Genomic DNA, 5,073 nt, shown 5'->3' on the forward strand with positions numbered 1-5,073 from the left:
TGAATTCTAGTGTTTCATGAAGCATGTTGAAGCCTGGCTGGCTGTAAAGCCATGTCTATTCCTTTGGGAATGAGTATGTCAGGCATGTCATATCTGAATTACATGCTAAAGCTTGGCTGGCCAACGGCCATGTCTAGTGTTTTGGACCAGAGCTTTCATTGAAAGCTTGGCTGGCTAGTGAGCCATGTCTAATTCCTGGACTGAAGCTTTAAACTAATATGGCAAGATTCCTGGAATTCATATTAAAAATTTTGGAATCCTTATTTTTATTTTTTCAATTAATTTTTTAAAAAAATCCAAAAAAAATTAGAAAATCATAAAAAAATTAAAAATATTTTTCTGTTTCTTGTTTGAGTCTTGAGTCACATTATAAGTTTAGTGTCACTTGCATATGCATCTTACATTTTTCAAAAATATCATGCATTCATAGTGTTCTTCATGATCTTCAAGTTGTCCTTGGTAAGTCTTCTTGTTTGATCTTGATGATTTTTTGTTTTGTGTCTTTTCTTGTTTTTCGTATGCATTCTTGAATTCTTAGTGTCTAAGCATTAAAGAATTCTAAGTTTGGTGTCTTGCACTTTTCTTTGCATTAAAAATTTTTCAAAAATGTGTTCTTGATGTTCATCATGATCTTCATAGTGTTCTTGGTGTTCATCTTGACATTCATAGCACCCTTGCATGCATTCATTGTTTTGATCTAAAAATTTCATGCATTGCATAATTTTCATGTTTTTCAAAAATAAAAAAAATATATCTTTCCCTTTTTCTCTCATCAAATTCGAAAATTTGGATTGACTTTTTCAAAAATTTTTAAAATCAAGTTGTTTCTTATGAGTCAAATCAAATTTTCAATTTGAAAATCTTATCTTTTTCAAAATCTTTTTCAAAAATCAAATCTTTTTCAAAAGTCTTAGTTATTTTCGAAAATTCCAAAAATATTTTTCAAAAATCTTTTTCTTCTTTTTATACCAAATTTTCGAAAATAACATAATCAATTAATGTTTTGATTCAAAAATTTGAAGTTTGTTACTTGCTTGTTAAGAAAGATTCAAACTTTGAGTTCTAGAATCATATCTTGTGATTTCTTGTGAATCAAGTCATTAATTGTGATTTTAAAAATCAAATCTTTTTTCAAAAACTAATTTCTATCATATCTTTTCAAAAATATCTTCTCATCTTATCTTTTTCAAAAATATCTTTTCAAAATATCTTTCCTAACCTCCTAACTTCTTATCTTTTCAAAATTTGTTTCAACTAACTAACTAACTTTTTGTTTGTTTCTTAACTTTTTCAAAATTACCTAACTAACTCTCTCTCTAATTTTCGAAAATATCTTCCCTCTTTTTCAAAAATTTCTTTTTAATTAACTAATTATTTTTATTTTTATTTTTAATTTTAAAAAATTTTTCGAAAAAATACTAACCTTTTTCAAAAACTATTCTCAAAAATCACTAACTCTTTTTCAAAAATTGTTTTCGAAAATTCACTTCCCCCTCTCATCTTCTTCTATTTGTTTATTGATATACTAACATCTTTCCTTCAACTCACCAAAAATCCGAACCCCCTCTCTCTCTCTGAGTTCAGATTTTCTTTTCTTCTTTTCTTCTACTCACATAAGGGAACCTCTGTGCTTGGGCAAAAAGGATCCCTATTATTATTATTTTTCTGTGCCTTCTTCTTTGTCATATGAGTAGGAGCAAGGACAAGAACGTTCTTCTTGAAGCAGATCCAGAACCTGAAAGGACTCTGAAGAGAAAATTAAGAGAAGCTAAAATACAACAATCCAGAGATAACCTGTCAGAAATTTTCGAACAGGAAGAGGAGATGGCAGCCGAAAATAATAATAATGCAAGGAGAATGCTGGGTGACTTTACTGCACCTAATTCCAATTTACATGGAAGAAGCATCTCCATTCCTGCCATTGGAGCAAACAACTTTGAGCTGAAACCTCAATTAGTTTCTCTGATGCAGCAGAACTGCAAGTTTCATGGACTTCCATCTGAAGATCCTTTTCAGTTCTTAACTGAATTATTGCAGATATGTGATACTGTTAAGACTAATGGAGTAGATCCTGAAGTCTACAGGCTCATGTTTTTCCCTTTTGCTGTAAGAGACAGAGCTAGAATATGGTTGGATTCTCAACCTAAAGACAGCCTGAACTCTTGGGATAAGCTGGTCAAGGCTTTCTTAGCCATGTTCTTTCCTCCTCAAAAGTTGAGTAAGCTTAGAGTGGATGTTCAAACCTTCAGACAGAAGGAAGGTGAATCCCTCTATGAAGCTTGGGAGAGATACAAAGGACTGACCAAAAAGTGTCCTTCTGACATGCTTTCAGAATGGACCATCCTGGATATATTCTATGATGGTCTGTCTGAGTTATCTAAGATGTCATTAGACACCTCTGTAGGTGGATCCATTCACCTAAAGAAAACGCCTGCAGAAGCTCAAGAACTCATTGACATGGTTGCAAATAACCAGTTCATGTACACTTCTGAAAGGAATCCTATGAATAATGGGACGCCTATGAAGAAGGGAGTTCTTGAGGTTGATACTCTGAATGCCATATTGGCTCAGAATAAAATATTGACTCAGCAAGTCAATATGATTTCTCAGAGTCTGAATGGAATGCAAGCTGCATCCAACAGTACTCAAGAGGCTTCTTATGAAGAAGAAGCTTATGATCCTGAGAACCCTGCAATAGCAGAGGTGAATTACTTAGGTGAACCTTATGGAAACACCTATAACTCATCATGGAGAAATCATCCAAATTTCTCATGGAAGGATCAAAAGCCTCAACAAGGCTTTAATAATGGTGGAAGAAACAGGTTTAGCAATAATAAACCTTTTCCATCATCCACTTAGCAACAGACAGAGAACTTTGAACAAAATACTTCTAATTTGGCAAACTTAGTCTCTGATCTGTCTAAGGCTACTGTAAGTTTCATGAATGAAACAAGATCTTCCATTAGAAATTTGGAAGCACAAGTGGGCCAGCTGAGTAAAAGGATCACTGAAATCCCTCCCAGTACTCTCCCAAGCAATACAGAAGAGAACCCGAAAGGAGAGTGCAAGGCCATTGACATAAGCACCATGGCCGAACCTACAAGGGGAGTGGAGGACGTGAATCCCAAGGAGGAAGACCTCCTGGGACGTCCAGTGACCAATAAGGAATTTCCCTCTGAGGAACCAAAAGACTCTGAGGCTCATCTAGAGACCATAGAGATTCCATTGAACCTCTTTATGCCCTTCATGAGCTCTGATGAGTATTCCTCTTCTGAAGAGAATGAGGATGTTACTGAAGAGAAAACTGCCAAGTTTCTTGGTGCAATCATGAAGCTGAATGCCAAATTATTTGGCATTGATACTTGGGAAGTTGAACCTCCCTTGTTCATCAATGAACTAAGTGATCTGGATCAACTGACATTGCCTCAGAAGAGACATGATCCTGGAAAGTTCATAATACCCTGTACCATAGGCACCATGATCTTTAAGGCTCTATGTGACCTTGGTTCAGGAATAAACCTCATGCCCCTCTCTGTAATAGAGAAACTGGGAATCTATGGGGTGCAAGCTGCTAAAATCTCATTAGAGATGGCAGACAGTTCAAGAAAACAGGCTTATGGACAAGTAGAGGACGTGTTAGTAAAGGTTGAAGGCCTTTACATCCCTACTGATTTCATAGTCCTGGATACTGGAAAGGAAGAGGATGAATCCATCATCCTAGGAAGACCTTTCCTAGCCACAGCAAGAGCTGTGATTGATGTTGACAGAGGTGAAATAGTCCTTCAATGGAATGAGGACTCCCTTGTGTTTAAAACTCAAGAATCTCCCTCTGCAACCATGGAGAGGAAGCAGAAAAAGCTTCTCTCAAAGCAGAGTCAACCAGAAACCCCACAGTCAAACTCTAAGTTTGGTGTTGGGAGGCCACAACCAAACTCTAAGTTTGGTGTTGAACTCCCATATCCAAACTCTAAGTTTGGTGTTGGAGAGTCTCAACAAACCTCTGCACATCTGTGAGGCTCCATGAGAGCCCACTGTCAAGCTATTGACACTAAAGAAGCGCTTGTTGGGAGGCAACCCAATTTTTATTTATCTAACTATATTTTCCTTAGTTATATGTCTTTGTAGGTTCATGATCATGTGGAGTCACAAAATAAATATAAAAATTGAAAACGGAATCAAAAACAGCAGAAGAAAAATCACACCCTGGAGGAGCATCTGTCTGGCGTTCAGCGCCAGAACAGAGCATGGTGCTGGCGCTGAACGCCCAAAATGGGCAGCTTCTGGGTGCTGAACGCCAGAACAGGCATGGTTCTGGCGTTCAACGCCAGAAATGGCACACAAATGGGCGTTGAACGCCCAAAATGGCCACCAACCTGGCGCTGAACGCCCAGAGTTGGGTACAAAGGCATTTTTACATGCCTAATGGGTGCAGGGATGTAAATCCTTGAACACCTCAGGATCTGTGGACCCCACAGGATCCACTCAGGATCTGTGGACCCCACAGGATCCCCACCTACCTCCACTCACTTCTTCTCACCACTCTCTTTCACACAACCCCATAAACACTCTTCCCCAAAAACCCTTCACCAATCACCTCAAACTCTCTTCCCCATCACCTCTTCACCACTCACATCCATCCACTCTTCCCCATAAACCTACCTCATAAACTCCACTTACCTTCAAAATTCAAAACCAATTTCCCACCCTAACCCACCCATATGGCCGAACCTTAACCCCCCCTCCCTTCCCTATATAAAGACCCCTATTCTTCATCAAATTCACACAACACACCCCTCTACACTATTCTTGGCCGAAACCACATCTCCCTCTCCCTCTCCATATTTCTTCTTCTTCTTCTTCTATTATTTTGTTTATTGCTCGAGGGCGAGCAATATTCTAAGTTTGGTGTGGTAAAAGCATAGCTTTTTTGTTTTTCCATTACCATTGATGGCACCTAAGACCGGAGAATCCTCTAGAAAGGGGAAAGGGAAGACAAAAGCTTCCACATCCGAGTCATGGGAGATGGAAAGGTTCATCTCCAAAGCCCATCAAGACCACTTCTATGATGTTGTG

General features: G+C 38.0%; 1 non-coding gene across 1 annotated transcript; it reads right to left on the reverse strand.

Moving 5' to 3' along the window:
• Window positions 1–2,220: 2,220 nt before the first annotated feature.
• LOC112731884 (small nucleolar RNA R71) lies at window positions 2,221–2,328 on the reverse strand. The gene has a single exon (XR_003167636.1). It is a non-coding gene; the product is annotated as a small nucleolar RNA R71 (small nucleolar RNA).
• Window positions 2,329–5,073: the final 2,745 nt, after the last annotated feature.

The sequence above is a fragment of the Arachis hypogaea genome, chromosome 12 (genome assembly GCF_003086295.3).
Source record: "Arachis hypogaea cultivar Tifrunner chromosome 12, arahy.Tifrunner.gnm2.J5K5, whole genome shotgun sequence".
NCBI lineage: Eukaryota > Viridiplantae > Streptophyta > Magnoliopsida > Fabales > Fabaceae > Arachis > Arachis hypogaea.